The sequence below is a fragment of the Ranitomeya imitator genome, chromosome 2, assembly GCF_032444005.1.
Source record: "Ranitomeya imitator isolate aRanImi1 chromosome 2, aRanImi1.pri, whole genome shotgun sequence".
NCBI classification, from domain to species: Eukaryota; Metazoa; Chordata; class Amphibia; order Anura; family Dendrobatidae; genus Ranitomeya; species Ranitomeya imitator.
The window spans coordinates 341,331,194-341,349,128 of NC_091283.1; the positions used below are offsets into that span (position 1 = coordinate 341,331,194).

At 45.0% G+C, this 17,935-nt stretch overlaps 1 protein-coding gene across 1 annotated transcript in view; it reads right to left on the reverse strand.

The window, feature by feature from the left end:
* Nucleotides 1-17,935, reverse strand: part of LOC138666510 (oocyte zinc finger protein XlCOF6-like) — a 53,880-nt gene that overhangs the window by 1,492 nt on the left and 34,453 nt on the right. The window lies entirely within an intron of this gene.

The following is a 17,935-nucleotide window of genomic DNA, read 5'->3' on the forward strand; positions in this document are numbered from 1 at the left end:
ATGGAATAAAAAGCCACCAAACAATGTTATATAGGTAAAAATTATATCAATAAAAACTTTTAGTTATTTCACAAAAAACAAGCCACTATTAAGGTCCATCAACTATCAATGGAAATACACAGGTTTCCACATTATTAGTGACTCAAAGGCTCTAGAAAAAGCAACATGACTTCCATAAACCAATCCAGCAAAATCCTGTCTCCAAAAGTCAAATCTTTCCTGGCTTCTGAGCCTTGCAGTATGCCAAAACCACATTTAGCATCCATGTATTTGGCATTACTATAGTGAGAAGATCCCACTTAATTTATGGTGTGTCTATCTCCTGTGTGCAAAGTTCACTGTGTGCTAATTTCCGGAAAGTGGCTGTGGAGTCAAAATAGTCACTATTCCTATAGATTAATTCACTTAAAGGGAACCTGTCACCCCCAAAATCGAAGGTGAGCTAAGCCCACCGGCATCAGGGGCTTATCTACAGCATTCTGTAATGCTGTAGATAAGCCCACGATGTATCCTGAAAGATGAGAAAAAGAGGTTAGATTATACTCACCTGGGCGGGCGGTCCGATCCGATGGGCGTCGCGGTCCAGGGCCTCCCAGCTTCATAGGATGATGTCCTCTTCTTGTCTTCACAATGTGGCTCCGGCGTACTTTGTTTATAGATAAGGCCCTGTTGCTGGTGGGCTTAGCTCACCTTCGATTTTGGGGGTGACAGGTTCCCTTGAAGGTTATTCTTTAAAAAAAAAAATGTATGGGCATTTCTACTGCTTTGGTTTTGTGCCATTTTGTCATGTTAGTGTGCCTGCAAATGGTGTGTCCCATCTCCTCTGGGATCAGTTCCTGTGATGTCTACTTCTGTCTCCAGGAGCCGCCTTATTCATTCTGCAGGCGGAGCTGGTGATGGAGAGGTCGGAACCAGAAGCTCTGGACAGCACAGCCTCTGTCCACCCACTAAGATTAGGGTGCCTGAGACCTGTAGTACAATCCAAAGCCACAAAGGACAAAAAGACAGCGCCACAATGGATGGTGAAAAAAATAGAAGCTTACATTTATTCTGCCTTCTGTAGCGACGTTTCGGTCAACAGACCTTTATCACCATTGTGGCGCTGTCTTTTTGTCCTTTGTGGCTTTGGTACGCTATCCGGGATGGGCTCCCTGGTTTTGGACGTGCGCCCTTGGGTCCGTTGAGACCTTTTATCTTTATAGAAAAGGGTGCGGTTTTGACTTTTTTCTGTTTTGAAAAATCCAGTCTGCAATTATGGGTGAGTGTGTTGTCCAGCTGAGGTAATCTGCTCCCTGCTTCAGCCAATTTGAAATCACCACACCCTAGTAAAGCTCAAAGCACATTGCTGGATGCTGTTTGCCAGATACAGACTTGTTCTCCTCTGGTTCAGTCCTTTGTGCTCAGCTTCCCGCTTGTGTATTTGTTTCTGGTTGTTATCCCAGCCCGTTTACTGACTACTCTTGTGTCTTCTGATTTTGTATTTTCTCTGCCCTCCTGGTTCTGACCCAGCTACCTGACTATTCTTCTTGCCATCTCACTCCACAGAACAGCAGGTAATATCGTGGCCAAGCCTAGGGGTCTCTCAGGAAATCCAGATCCATGTATACGGACTAAAGGCTAAAGGTAATGAAGGTTAAAGTAATCACTGGGATCTGGAAAGGATGTTCATGTAGGTATCTTTTGAGCTGCCAGGTGACTATGAACAGTGCCCCAGTACATTATACCTGCAATCTAATCCAGCAAGATCTGCAATCAAATATCTAAATAGCGCTCCTTCCCTTCTTAAACCTGTCATGTGCCCAGACAATAGTGTACAACCGTATGTAGGATATTGTCAGATTCAAGCGAAGTTGGAAAATTATTTGGTCCATATGCTTGCTATTACCCTTTGTGAAAATGAAAAAAATGGGACTACATCAACATTTCACAGAAAAAATAATAATTTTACATTCTACTTAGTATTCATTCCTGTATGTGGTTTTTAATACTAGGAAAAGTGCAACTTTTTAGACCCCTCAAAGACATTTCAAAATCGATCTGTTACCCAAAAAAGAGGTTTAGTAAATTTAATTGAACATATAAACACTTTTTGCTAAACTTGTAAATAAAAGGGGATTCTAGGAAAGTACAAATATGGTAAATGTTCTTTATTAACTATTTTGTGTGGTTTCGTTATCTGTTTTAAGAGTGTAAAAATCTAAAGTTTTTAATAGTACAAATCTTTCTATTTGACAATTTGCAGATATTATTTAAAAGTAACACATTATGTCAACCTAAAATGACCAGAAACATAAATGAGTCACAGAAAAAATATTTCCGAATCCCTGGAATCAGAAGAAGCATGCAAAGTTATCACCACATGTGTATGGCAGTGAGCGGAATCATATATGATGGCCGGTATGTGTCCCCCAGGATGAGTATAGAGACATATTAAACCTGTTAGAGGGCATTGTGATTAGAGCAAACATCTGTGATTACAAAGCAAAGTAAAAGTAACATAGTAACATAGTTAGTAAGGCCGAAAAAAGACATTTGTCCATCCAGTTCAGCCTATATTCCATCATAATAAATCCCCAGATCTACGTCCTTCTACAGGACCTAATAATTGTATGATACAATATTGTTCTGCTCCAGGAAGACATCCAGGCCTCTCTTGAACCCCTCGACTGAGTTCGCCATCACCACCTCCTCAGGCAAGCAATTCCAGATTCTCACTGCCCTAACAGTAAAGAATCATCTTCTATGTTGGTGGAAAAACCTTCTCTCCTCCAGACGCAAAGAATGCCCCCTTGTGCCCGTCACCTTCCTTGGTATAAACAGATCCTCAGCTAGATATTTGTATTGTCCCCTTATATACTTATACATGGTTATTAGATCGCCCCTCAGTTGTCTTTTTTCTAGACTAAATAATCCTAATTTCGCTAATCTATCTGGGTATTGTAGCTCTCCCATCCCCTTTATTAATTTTGTTGCCCTCCTTTGTACTCTCTCTAGTTCCATTATATCCTTCCTGAGCACCGATGCCCAAAACTGGACACAGTACTCCATGTGCGGTCTAACTAGGGATTTGTACAGAGGCAGTATAGTGCTCTCATCATGTGTATCCAGACCTCTTTTAATGCACTCCATGATCATGTTTGCCTTGGCAGCTGCTGCCTGGCACTGGCTGCTCCAGGTAAGTTTATCATTAACTAGGATCCCCAAGTCGTTCTCCCTGTCAGATTTACCCAGTGGTTTCCCGTTCAGTGTGTAATGGTGATATTGATTCCTTCTTCCCATGTGTATAACCTTACATTTATCATTGCTAAACCTCATCTGCCACCTTTCAGCCCAAGTTTCCAACTTATCCAGATCCATCTGTAGCAGAATACTATCTTCTCTTGTATTAACTGCTTTACATAGTTTTGTATCATCTGCAAATATCGATATTTTACTGTGTAAACCTTCTACCAGATCATTAATGAATATGTTGAAGAGAACAGGTCCCAATACCGACCCCTGCGGTACCCCACTGGTCACAGCGACCCAGTTAGAGACTATACCATTTATAACCACCCTCTGCTTTCTATCACTAAGCCAGTTAATAACCCATTTACACAAATTTTCCCCCAGACCAAGCATTCTCATTTTGTGTACCAACCTCTTGTGCGGCACGGTATCAAACGCTTTGGAAAAATCGAGATATACCACGTCCAATGACTCACCGTGGTCCAGCCTATAGCTTACCTCTTCATAAAAACTGATTAGATTGGTTTGACAGGAGCGATTTCTCATAAACCCATGCTGATATGGAGTTAAACAGTTATTCTCATTGAGATAATCCAGAATAACATCCCTCAGAAACCCTTCAAATATTTTACAAACAATAGAGGTTAGACTTACTGGCCTATAATTTCCAGGTTCACTTTTAGAGCCCTTTTTGAATATTGGCACCACATTTGCTATGCGCCAGTCCTGCGGAACAGACCCCGTCGCTATAGAGTCCCTAAAAATAAGAAATAATGGTTTATCTATTACATTACTTAGTTCTCTTAGTACTCGTGGGTGTATGCCATCCGGACCCGGAGATTTATCTATTTTAATCTTATTTAGCCGGTTTCGCACCTCTTCTTGGGTTAGATTGGTGACCATTAATATAGGGTTTTCATTGTTTCTTGGGATTTCACCTAGCATTTAATTTTCCACCGTGAATACCGTGGAGAAGAAGGTGTTTAATATGTTAGCTTTTTCCTCGTCATCTACAACCATTCTTTCCTCACTATTTTTTAAGGGGCCTATATTTTCAGTTTTTATTCTTTTACTATTGATATAGTTGAAGAACAGTTTGGGATTAGTTTTACTCTCCTTAGCAATGTGCTTCACTGTTTCCTTTTTGTCAGCTTTAATTAGTTTTTTAAATAAAGTATTTTTCTCCCTATAGTTTTTTAGAGCTTCAATGGTGCCATCCTGCTTTAGTAGTGCAAATGCTTTCTTTTTACTGTTAATTGCCTGTCTTACTTCTTTGTTTAGCCACATTGGGTTTTTCCTATTTCTAGTCCTTTTATTCCCACAAGGTATAAACCGCTTACACTGCCTATTTAGGATGTTCTTAAACATTTCCCATTTATTATCTGTATTCTTATTTCTGAGGATATTGTCCCAGTCTACCAGATTAAGGGCATCTCTAAGCTGGTCAAACTTTGCCTTCCTAAAGTTCAGTGTTTTTGTGACTCCCTGACAAGTCCCCCTAGTGAAAGACAGGTGAAACTGTACAATATTGTGGTCGCTATTTCCTAGATGCCCGACCACCTGCAGATTTGTTAAAGTGAGTGTAGATTTGGTCAAAGTAGTTGACCAAGTGAGATTTTAGGAAAACCAGATATAGGCTTTTAATTTTGGGGGGATTTGCAGGTTGGTAGTGGGGTGAATCCCTCTTTCCACTCTGGCTTTTAGGAATGGCTCTATGTTCACGATTCCTATTTAAAGTCTCAGTTTTGTCTTGGAAGCTGCAGAGCAGGAGACTTTATGCAACCCAGGCCTGTGTGAGGTTTAACACAGAGCCCGGGACAATAAAGCTACTGATGCACCCAAGAGGCATTATGTGGTGCAGTCGCCCACGGCAACTGGTTTGGACTGTTTGGATAACCCAGCTGCAAACTGTGTTTTGTGAGTTTTCTGGAATAAAGACATTTTATGTTGAACTTTCCTGGATTCTTGCCTATTTGTCACACTGTGTAAACACTGCTACACTACATATGGTGGAGAATGAGGACAGTGTGAACTTAGGCATATGCCAAATCAGGCTGCATGTCGGTAATTAAGCTTGCAACACTATAGCCCAGGCCTGCAGATAAAATGGAGGAGTTACTGAAGCAGTTGGTCCTCAGTCAGTGGCAACAGCAGGAGAGCAACAGCTGTTGCAGTTCCAGCGGCAACAGCAGCATCAACTGCAGCACTAGCAGACGAAAAACCTGTTACTGCAGTAGATTGTGGCCCTGCGAGACGACACCACCACTAACCTCAGTTCGTGAGGAGGCCTGAGACAAAGTCCAGTCAGCGTTGAGGAAGTGTCTTTGAAAGCACAGCGAAACGGGAGAGCCTGCCTACTTCCCAGTGGCCTAAAATGGCATCCCCATTCCTGATGGAAGACGATCAGAAAGCCAACTTTGACCTTAGTGGGTAGGATGCCCAGAACTATGGGAAACAAAGTTGAGATCTTTGCCTGACTGGAGGTTAACAAGTATGTATGGGCACAATGGGTGTTTCAGGGGTCCTTTGTGGAGGCCCGACCCGCCACGTCTCAGGCGTATGACATGCTGCAGCTAGTAAAAAAAAATGACTCCAGCCTGAGACTTTGATTGCTTCCCAGATGGTAGAGAGGGTGGTGGTCGACCTGCTTGTGAGAACTGTTGTGAATTCTGTTGTCGGGCTCCCTCCTGTGGTCATGAATGGTACTTCGGCTGGTTCTGTCCATGGACTTCCTCTGGTGGGTGTTTCTGAGTTTCCTTTCACAGGTGACGAGGTTAATTCGTTAGCTGCTGCTCTATTTAACTCCACTTAGATCTTTGCTCCACGCCACCTGTCAATGTTCCAGTATTGGTCTAGTTCACTCCTGGATCGTTCTTGTGACCTGTCTTCCCATCAGAAGCTAAGTTACAGCTTGTATTTCTTTGGTTTGCTATTTTTCTGTCCAGCTTGCCATTTAATTTGTTGTCTTGCTTGCTTGAAGCTCTGGGACGCAGAGGGAGCGCCTCCGCACCGTGAGTCGGTGCGAAGGGTCTTTTTGCGCCCTCTGAGTGGTCTTTTTGTAGGTTTTTGTGCTGACCGCAAAGCAACCTTTCCTATCCTCGGTCTGTTTAGTAAGTCGGGCCTCACTTTGCTTAATCTTATTTCATCTCTGTGTTTGTATTTTCATCTTTACTCACAGTCATTATATGTGGGGGGCTGCCTTTTCCTTTGGGGAATTTCTCTGAGGCAAGGTAGGCTTTATTTTCCTATCTTCAGGGCTAGCTAGTTTCTTAGGCTGTGCCGAGTTGCATAAGGAGCGTTAGGCGCAATCCACGGCTATTTCTAGTGTGGTTTATAGGTTTAGGGATTGCGGTCAGCAGAGTTCCCACGTCCCAGAGCTCGTCCTTTATTATCAGTAACTATCAGGTCATTCCGTGTGCTCTTAACCACCAGGTCCATTATTGTCCTGACCTTCAGGTCATAACAGAGAACTCTGCCAGCAGCTGTACAGCATGGAGAGAGACAAGGGGATCTGGGCACCCTAGACCAGGTGGTTAGCCTGATGAAGCAGTATATGGCCACTCAGAACTTCATACCGGACTCTGCCCCACTACGGTTATTGCGCCAGCCCCCGCCAGCCCAGGAGCATTGGAAAGGGACACAACCCCCTGCTTGGGTCAGTCAGGACCAAGCCCATATTGAAGGGGTACCACAGAGTGAGGGTGGAAGGAGACCAGTTTCCTCTAAACCGATCTCATGGACTAGCCGTGCCGCAGCTAGCAGGAGTTGGCGGTAAGAAGGGCCATAACACGTGGCTGCCAACTGCCCCCTGACGGCTGAACCAATGGACTGTGGACTTAAATGCCGTGTATCAATGTACGCCCAGGCCGCCTTCACCACAGATGCCTTTGTCCCAGCAGGTGAACCCCATCTGTACCAGGTGCGAGTGAACGAACACAAGCCTAGTGACACTTATGCATGAGCTATTTGTCCCTGGGTTAGAACCCACTGGGAAAAAAACTGGGGTCATATACATTGAAGGCAAACTCTGCGAATATATGACAGTGGAGGCTACATTTTTTACTCCATGAAGAGAGGTTAAACAAGTGGTGGGAGTGGTGAAGACCCTTCCTTATGGGGATGTTCTGGGAAGAGAATTGCTTCTGTTCTGGTCCCAGTGGGAGAATAAAATTAACCCCCCCCCCCAGGGTAAATATTTTTCCAGGCATGGAACCCCAAGGTCCTGAAACAAAGATTCCTGCCGTAGAGGTCATCCACATAGTGAAAGAGTGTGAACCTGACAGGTTTCCCTTAGAAGTGTTGGTAGGAGAGGTCGAGGAGACCGCTACAATTCCAGAGCTGGAAGTACCCATATGGACTTTTGAGACAGCCCAGCTCCAGGATCCAACTCTGACACAAGCACGGGAAAGGGTGATAGAGGTAAATAGTGTGGCTCAGAAACTGGGTCCGGAGGAGATTTTTTTCCATGCATGGTGGTCAAGCAGGATTTACTTTATAGGGTTGACCAAATCCGTGATGATTTAGTGGAATAGCTGTTAGTGCCCTAATCCTACTGTCGGGTGGTGCTCAAGACTCACACACACATGCTGGGTGGGCACTTATGGGTTTAAAAGAGACAAGGACGTATCTTTCAACAGTTCTTTTGGGCCAGAATTTACGACGATGTACAAAGGTTTTGTGAGACTCTGAGTCCAGAGTGTCAATTGACTACACCCACTGTCAACTTCCGGAGTCCATTGGTACCTCTGCTCATTAAAAAGGTGCCTTTTGATCGGATTGCTATGGATAAAAGTAACACATTATGTCAACCTAAAATGACCAGAAACATAAATGAGTCACATAAATGATTCCCTAGCAACCAGGCAACCCCCACATGTACTTATGCTGGCTAACAGATGTAAATCATTCAGCTGCGGCAATAAAAACTAAATCTCCATGCTCGGGAAATCTCGAGTAACGAATATATTCGCTCATCACTAGTTAAAAGTTGACCAGCGATTTCTCATTTTTACAACACCATTTTTTTTTTAGGGACCACATCCCATTTGAAGTTACTTTGAGGGGTCAATATTAGTGTTGAGCATTCCGATACTGCAAATATCTGGTATCGGCCGATATTTGCTGTATCGGAATTCCGATACCGAGTTCTGATATTTTTTCGACATCGGAAATCGGAATCGGAAGTTCCTATAAGTTCCTAGTCATCTTCGGCGTGTGCGGTGCGTATGGTTCCTAGGGTCTGGAGGAGAGGAGACTCTCCTTCAGGTCCTGGGATCCATATTCATGTAAAAAATAAAGAATAAAAATAAAAAATATGGATATACTCACCCCTCCAACGGACCCTGGCTGTCACCGCTGCAAGCGTCTGCCTCCGTTCCTAAGAATGCAGAGAGTGAAGGACCTTCGATGACGTTGCGGTCAGGTGCTTCACAGGAATTTTTGGAATGTGGAAAAAAATTAACATTTATCTTTTTTCACAAAAAATGTATTTCAAATCCCAAATTTTTATTTTGACAAGGGTAACAGGAAAAAATGGACCCCAAAATATGTTGTGTAATTTCTACGGAGCATGCTGATACCCCATGTGAGTGAGAAAACCACTGTTTGGGTGCACCCCAGGGCTCAGAAGGGAGGGAGCACCATTTGACTTTTTTAATGCAATATTTGCTTGAACAATGAGCGGACACCATGTTACGTTTGGAGAGACTCTGATGTGCCTAAACAGTGAAAATCCCCCACAGTTGACACACTTTTGGAAACTAGACCCCTAAGGGAACTGATCTAGATGTGTGATGAACACATTGAACCCTTGGGTGCTTCACAGAAGTTTATAATGCTGAGCCATTAAAATAAAAAATAAAAAAAAATCTAATTTTCCTCACAAATATGATTTTAGCACAAAATATTGCATTTTCATAAGGGTAACAGGAAAAATTGCACCATACAATTTGTTGTGCAATTTCTCCTGAGTACGCGGATACCCCATATTTGGGGGAATAGTACTTTTGAGGCACAGTGCAAAGCTCAGAAGGGAAGATGCATCATATTGGAGTTCAGATTTTGCTGGAATGTGACCTAATTTTACAAACAACAAACTACGCTCCCCAATGACTTCATCTAGGGGTGCAATGATCATATGGACAGCATAGGTGTGTCACAGCATTTTATGCCGTTGGGCAGTGAAGACAAAATAACTACATTTTTGCCACTAAAATTTTATTTTAGCAAAAGATTTTACATTTTCAAACAAGTGGGTAAAAATGGCACCAAACTTTGTCCCACAATTTCTATTGAATGTGTCAATACCCCATATGTGGCTATACAGTACAACAGAGTGTCAATTGCCTCCTGGAGCGCAGATTTTCCTAGAGTAGTTTGCGGACTCCAAATACAGAACCCCTAATTGCTAGAAGAGCAGAAACCCCCTCAAGTGGCCCCATTTGGGAAATTATCCCCCTTGGGGAATTTATCTACAAGTGTAGTGACGATTTTGACACCATGGTTATTTTCCAGAAACAAGCAGCAATGAATGTTGCCGAGTGAAAATTGCAAACTGCCGTTGTAGTGACCAGTACATTGCAGTCATCAGTACATTATGCCCAGCCTGTGATTCTGGAGGCATGCACCCGTAAGTTAGGTGGGCTCTCATCGCTTCAGAAATGCCAAACGTGGACGCAATACGTGGTTTAGGTACACTGTGGAGCTCAGAGATGTGGGGCATTTGGATTTGGGAGTGGAGAATTTGATGAATTTCTTTTGGTGGGTGAGGAACCATTTTGCTTTTCCACAGTCTTTGTACTACCAGTAATGTGAAAGCCCCCTATATTTCCGTTAACAGATGACGGACCTGAGTGAGGGCTTGCTTTTTTTGTGGATTGAGTTGAAGATTTTATTGGGAACATTTTACATAACGTTTGGGATCACATCCGTCAAATTTTGAAAAAAAATGGATCCGGCAACTAATGCCGCCGGATCCGTTTTTTTTCTCATAGACTTGTATTAGCGACGGATGGCCTTACATTTCTTCTGTCATTCACCGGATCCGCTGAACATTGTTTGTCCGGTGGCTGGAGTCAATGGAAATAGTAACTTTTTTGTGTCCGTTGAAAAAACGGAGGGTGACGGATCCGTCGTTTACTAAAATGGAAGTCTATGGCGACGGATCCGTCAAATGACGGAATCCAGCGACAGATTGCATTTTTTTTTAAACTGACCATGCTCCAATTTTTTTAGGATCCAATTAGCCGGATCAGCTACTCAAATCCGAGGAAAAAAACGCATCTGTCGCATCAGTTTTTCACAATCTGCGACGGATCCATTTTTTTAAAAATTCGACGGATTGTGACTGATGGCAAAAAAATAATGTGTGAAAGGGGCCTTTTCCGACACTCTATGCTGAGCACTTACTTTGGGGTTTCCATCTAAATCTCTGAGTGACATGATTCAGATGAAACTCCTGAGGGAGCCATTCACTGTGCTTCTTTTGAGAAGTGCACAAAACTGTGGCCAACTACACATTTATGCAATCCTAAAGAGATGGACACCGCCGGATCACAGGTCAGAGGGTGTCCACAGTGCCTCCATCTGCCTCATTATAGGGAATCTGGTGATTGACACCAGTTTGCTGTTCTAAATAGTTACCTACAGGCCAGCTATTTCAAACTAGTTTGTCCGTCACATGGATGACATAAACGTGCACTGAAAATTCTGCCATTTCTGGCCTCCCTTTAAATTTTGTTGCCGTGTGTTAGCGAAGTGATTGACACCAGTTTGCTGTTCAAAATAGTTACCTTCAGGCCAGCTATTTCAAACTGTGGTTTGTACGTCACACCGATCACATATACTGTAAGTTCGCTCCAAATTCAGCCATTTGTAGTGAACGTGGAAAATATTGTTATCCATTTAAAATGGGCAAGGCGCGTTGCAAGGGACGGGGAACTGGACGTGATGGTGATGTTGAATACAGAGGACAAAGCTGAGGCTGGGGGCAAGCTGAAATTGTGCCACAACAAACGTCCATATCTTCTCGCCAAACCTTCCTGTCCCAATTACTAGGGGACCGCAGCACACCACTATTGAATCCAGCGCAGTGTCAAAAGATTATTGGTTGGATAGCTGATAATGCTTCCAGTCAAGGTACCTTCACACTAAACGATATCGCTAGCGATCCGTGACGTTGCAGCGTCCTGGCTAGCGATATCGTTCAGTTTGACACGCAGCAGCGATCAGGCCCCTGCTGTGATATCGCTGGTCGGGGCTAGAGGGCCAGAACTTTCTTTGGTCGCTGGCTCTCCCGCTGACATCGCTGAATCGGCGTGTGTGACACCGATTCAGCGATGTCTTCGCTGGTAACCAGGGTAAACATCGGGTTACTAAGCGCAGGGCCGCGCTTAGTAACCCGATGTTTACCCTGGATACCATCCTAAAAGTAAAAAAAAAACAAACGCTTCATACTTACCTTCCGCTGTCTGTCCTCCGGCGCTGTTGCTTTCCTGCACTCACTGTGAGCACAGCGGCCGGAAAGCAGAGCGGTGACATCACCGCTCTGCTTTCCGGCCGCTGTGCTCACAGCCAGAGCAGAGAAGCACAGCGCCGGGGACAGACAGCGGAAGGTAAGTATGAAGCGTTTGGTTTTTTTTTACTTTTAGGATGGTATCCAGGGTAAACATCGGGTTACTAAGCGCGGCCCTGCGCTTAGTAACCTGATGTTTACCCTGGTTACCGGCATCGTTGGTCGTTGGAGAGCGGTCTGTGTGACAGCTCTCCAGCGACCAAACAGCGATGCTGCAGCGATCCGGATCGTTGTCTGGATCGCTGCAGCGTCGTTTAGTGTGAAGGTACCTTCACTTTGCCACCACCACCACCCTGTCTTCCACACGGTCGAGTGAGTAGCCGGAAGTCTGGACAGCATATTACTCACCCTGATCTTCCTTCCTCCCACCATGTCGAGTGCCCGGAGACAACTGATCCCACACTTGGACACTCAGAAGAGCTTTTCACTTTTCCATTTACAGATTCATGCCTTTAGCCAGGTCCACTTGAAGTGGGGCAAGAGGAGACCGCATGTAGCGATGCCCAAATATTTGAGCAGCCACGGTTACACGAAGGCGACGGTGGGAAAGAGTCACAAGAGGTGGACGATGATGAGACACAATTGCCAGAAAGTCAGGAAGCGAGGTTGTGGATGATATAGCAACTGACCCAACCTGGCAGGGACATGCAGAGAGAGGACAGCAGCACACAGGGGAAGGGAGGCATAGCATCCCAACAGTCAGCAAGAAGCAGTGTGGTGGCCACAGACAGAAGGCAGGCATCAGTTCCCCGTAACACCAACATGACGGAGGTTGTCAGTCCAACTGTTAGGTCTTTCCCAGTTTGGTTGATTTTTAATGACTCTGCCGATAACCTGTCAATATCAGAGACCAAAACCTGGGGACACATGGTTAAGTAGGAGACCATGTGGTTTCTTTAAATGTGGCGATTGCAGCCTATGTAAGTGGATGAGACCCTGTAAAAGGTTCCAGAGTTCCGCCACGGGCAAGATTTTTTATCAACGCGAATTTTCCAACTGCAAGACAGAGGGTGTGGTGTATTTGGCGTCCTGCTCCTGCCCAAGAGACTGCACACGTATCATAGGGGAGATCCAACAGAGGTGAGATTCACGATTATAGAGGTGGTCAAGATCAACCCAAGAGGGGGAAATCATGATAGGACCATTCTCCAACGTGAATGCGAGTGGATCTTTCGATTAGAATCTCTGGAACCAAAGGGTCTCAACGAACAGGTGTCATATGCTTGCTTTTTGTGAACTGTGACTGATACTTCTCTACCACTTAGTCTGTAGGAAAATAAATTTGTGGGTCCCTTTCAAGTTTGTTCAGCCATACGAAAGTCTTGATGGATTCCCCATTTCTTGGGGGATTACATGGATCTCCATGACATATTGTATTTATTTATCTTTGTTTTTATCATTGTTCTAGATTCATCGATTTCTTTACACTTGTCGTCCATGTGTACATACCATGTGGACAGCTAGGGACGATGGAGTCTTTTAGACCCCATTTTGTGGTATCCTGGGGTACCCTTAGATTGGATAACTTAACGAGTATGATGTATGATGCAATATCAACCAATATGCCCAATCTATAATGTCCCAGATATCTTTATTGGCTCCTCCCACATGCGCTTATATTTAATAGGTATGTTGTGCCGAATATCTTTAATTATAATGGAACCCCCTCCACCCCCCCCCTCCCTCCCCACCCCTTTGGGGTTGTAGGAGTCCGCAACTGGTTACGGCACGGCCGTTTATGTGGAGTTGTGTAATCATATGCTGCCAATTTGTTAGCGTCCTGTGTCTCTAACATGAGGGTGCACTTTGATATCAATTACACGCTGATACACCTAGGCATTTAACTCCTTGTTAGGAGATCCTCTTGTAAATGCCAATAATCGTTTGGAGCGTCTTGGGTAGCTTAGAAACCATGAGAGTGCATGCCGATGTTATCTAAATACAGCACTTATGTACACACCACATCCTCGCAGCAGGTTTGATTAGTTAGGATTTGTAACCGGGACGGTTTGTGTGCCGCTGTCCGGTTCAGGTATGACAACGCTGCGGATGCAGTGTGATGATTTACCCTGGACACATGTAGGTTTGTCTATGTGTTAGGGGACTCCTATTTGCCGATGCGCCGGGACCGGAAGTTATCAGGCTACGGCATTACCAGGAGACGGACCTAACATACCTGCTTGCGTTCCATTGGGAGTCTGTGCAGTGGTCTCCTACCACTATACTACGAGGGAGGGGAGGGTTCTCATGCCCGGCTTGCGATTCAGATCGGGCATGCGCAGTGCACAGCCCTGGACGCCACAGGATGTGGAGGGGAGGCACCCTTTTTTCGGGCATCAGTCTGGCGGCAGGTATACAGACAGGTGAGCTTAACCGGGCATTTAGCTATCTATCATCAAATATGACACTGAGTATCGGGGTATCAGGCCTCCTGATGAGCCCAGAGAGGCGAAACGCATTGAGGCGCTAACCAGCTACGGCGAATGATGGATCACCGCTGATATATATCTATAGGATGAGTACTCAAATATTCCATTTATTTTTATCCTCTATGCAGATGATACGGGGTATCACCAGTTGATCTGGTTTTCATTAATTGCATGTATCTATTTGTACATTCTGGAATTAGTAATGTCCATTGACTTAGCGGGATCATTGATCTCTATATATTTCGCTATGTGTTCATACTATGTTTTTACTAAGATTGGGGACCTAGATTTTCCCTAGCACAGGTTTGCTCTTTGTTTAGTGGCAGAGGACCCTTTAGAATGTGGGTAGAGGCTCACTAGTGGCTGTAGGACATATCAGGGCCTGTAGGGTCAGCCATCGTGGAGCGGGGGCGCCACAACGTTCCCCCTAGGGCGTCAACCTCCGCAGATAGGAAGGGGCAACTGTAGTCTGGCAGCTAGGGTTATCTAGCTTTTCCCATTAGGTTTTTGGTTTTTTCTTGTGTTGAGCACTTTTTTTTTGCATTTTTTGTCACGTGAGTTGGCCTTGGTTTTTAATAATAAAAAGTGTTTTTATAGTTAGGGTAGTTATATGATTTTGACTTGTTTCCCTTATACTATTATATATAATTTTGGAAGTATTACGACTCTGCCGATAACCCCAAAAAGGCCATTTGCACCACCTGCCAGGCCAGCATCAGCAGGGGTAGCAAACCTACCAGCCAGACCAGCACCAGCATGATCAGGCACATGGCAGCAAAGCACCCAACTTTGTGGGCCGAACCCCAGGGTCCACGAACAGTATCTGCGGGTGAGACCACTGCTTCTTCTGCTGTTGTGCATGCAAGCCAGTCCATGGTGCATGCAAAGATGCCTGCTGCCATGCACCTGTCATTGTACACACTCAACTAGCACCATCAGCAAGCACGTCCACATCCTTGTCCCAGCGCATCGTTCAGTTTTCCATACCCCAGTCCTTGGAACACAAGCGCAAATGCGCACATGCCACACTACTAAATTCCCACATTTCGTGACTGCTTGCACTCGAAATGTTGCTTTTTAGGCTCGTGGAGATGGAAGCTTTCCACAACTTGATGGTGGTGGCCGTCCCTCGGTACCCAGCCGTCACTATTTCTTCCATTGTGCTGTCCCCACATTACATCAGCACGTGTCACACAACATTAACCGTGCCCTCAACAATGCAGTTACTGGGAAAGTCCACATAACCACAGACACGTGGACAAGTGCTTGTGGGCAGGGATGGTACATCTTGCTAATCACACACTGGCTAGTTGGAGCCAGGACCCAGTCGGACCTTGGGATGGAACACATCCTCCCGATGCCGAGAATTGCGAGCCCTAGGTCAATCAGGATTGCCCCCACAGTCTACAGCTCCTGCACCTCATTCTCCTCCTCTTCAGCCTCCATTTCCATTTCTGAAATGACCACATCAGTCACAAGCTGGAAGTACTGCAGCACTGCCTCAGCCAAGCGGCAACAGGCTGTGCTGACGCTAATATGCTGAAGAGTTGTGGACAGCTCTGAAAGAGCAGGCAGATCTGTGGCGGATACCGCTGAACCTACAGCCAGGCATGGTCGTGTGTGACAATGGCCGGAACCTGGTTGTGGCTTTGAGGCGAGGAAAGCTCACACAACTGGCCCATGTGCTTAACCTCGTGGTTCAGTGGTTCCTCAAAACCTACCCAGAGCTGCCGGATCTGCTTGTCAAAGTACGTCCCCTGTGTGCCCGTTTTAGAAAGTCAGATACAGCTCCTGTTGCCCTTGCCGTACTTCAGCAGCGTTTCCAGCTTCCGGCTCACGGACTGTTGTGTGATGTCCCCACTAGTGATGGGTGAGCACTATAATTCTCGGATGCTCATTGCTCCGGTCGAGCATATTGTAATGCTCGGGTGCTGGAGCCCAATGTAAGTCAATGTGAAACTCAAACATTTTTGCTGCTGCCCCCCGGGGTTCTTAGAGGGTCTATAAACTGTGGAAATCGATGGGAACAGTGCTGAAATTACATAGGATCATCTTGGTGAAGAACCCTGGAAGCAATTCAGACTCCCAGGTCACTGCTGTGAACAATGTTGTCAGAGTATTACGCCACTTTTGCAGAATCACAATAAAACATACAAAAACAAAACCAAAATGGATTTTACTGGGAAATATGTTAACGAACATCCTTTCCAGGGTAAAGATTTGTGTAAAAGGCAAAATAAATAACCCAAAACAAAATGATGCGTTTTTCAATTTTAGCATTGCTTTCAAACAAGACAAATGCATTCACTGGGAAATGTCAATGTACAACCTTATGGCCATGTGGTGTGTTAAACATCATCTGACAAATCCTGTTTCATTTATGAAGGAGGGACTCAGTCTCCAAGCCCATTTTTAAAGGGCCATCAGGAGGCCTTCACTATTCTTAATAGGCCAGCAGTCGGTCCTCACTATTCTAAGAGAGCCTTCAGCTGGCTATGCTTTGTTGTTCCCATTATTAAACAGTGGGTCTCCTATCATGTTATTGCGTATGCAGGGAGTGGCAGGGCTGCCAAAAACTTAGACGCATCTCAATACCCCTTTGAATCCAATGTTGCTATTATTAGTAATTTGGCACTCCCATACTGTTTGCCTGTGCATTGAATGCAAGGCCTTGCCCAGACCCAAAGTTACACACACCCCAATAACCCTTTGAACAGACGTAATGGATGGCCACGTTAAAGCCTTGTTCCCATTATTAGGAAGCTGTTACTCCCATAATGTTTGCTTATGCATTGCATGCAAGGCCTGCCCTGCATCAAATTTAGACGCACCCCAATACCCCTTGAAGCCACGTACAGGATGGCCACCTGAAAGCAATGTTCCCATTATTAGGAAGTTGGTACTCCCATACTGTTTGCCTATGTAGTGAATGCAACACCTACCCCAAATTTGGATGCCCCCCACTAACCCTTTGACTAGACGTACAGGGGGACCACCTGAAAGCATTGTTCCCATTATTAGTAAATTGGTCCTCCCATACTGTTTGCCTATGCATTGAATGCAAGGCCTGCCAAGGCCCAAAGTTACATGCACCCCAATAAACATTTGAATAGACGTACAGGATGTCCACTTGAAAGCATTGTTCCCATTATTAGGAATTTGGTACTCCTATACTACTGTATTTGCCTATGTAGTGAAATGCAGTGTTGAGCCTGAAGAACCTGCATTAGAGAATTGCAGTGTTGAAGATGAAGACCCGGCAATGGAGAATGTCCATGTTGAGGATAAAGACCCGGCGGCAGTGGAGCATTGCAGTGTTGAGCCTGAAGAACCTGCATTTTAGAATGTCAGTGTTGAGGATGAAGACCCGGCATTTGAGCATTGCAGTGTTGAGGCTGAACACCCGGCAGTGGAGCATTGCAGTGTTGAGCCTGAAGAACCTGCATTGGAGAATGTCAGTGTTGAGGATGAAGACCTGGCATTGGAGCATTGCAGTGCTGAGGCTAAACACCCGGCCGTGGAGCATTTCAGTCTTGAGCCCGAAGAACCTGCATTAGAGAATTGCAGTGTTGAGGATTAAGACCCGGCAGTGGAGAATGTCAGTGTCGAGGCTGAAAAACCTGCAGTGGAGAATTTCAGTGTTGAGGCTGAAGAAACTGCAGTGGAGAATTGCAGTGTTGAGGATGAAGACCCAGCAGTATAGCAT